Consider the following 213-nt stretch of genomic DNA (forward strand, 5'->3'; position numbering starts at 1 on the left):
CTTTATACAACATTTTGAAGTTTACCAATCAACTGACCATCACAAACAGTAAGAAAGAAAAATATTCATCAGTCCATTTACTATTACGATGACCAAAGGTTCGAGAGTATTGAAATGCCAAGAAAGAAAATAATGGTTACCATATACAGGAAGCCTCCTCAGTCTGATCTCGTGATTCATATGTAATGAAGTTAGAGGAAGATGAAAAAAATA

The sequence above is a fragment of the Penaeus monodon genome, chromosome 28, assembly GCF_015228065.2.
Source record: "Penaeus monodon isolate SGIC_2016 chromosome 28, NSTDA_Pmon_1, whole genome shotgun sequence".
Classification (NCBI taxonomy): Eukaryota; Metazoa; Arthropoda; class Malacostraca; order Decapoda; family Penaeidae; genus Penaeus; species Penaeus monodon.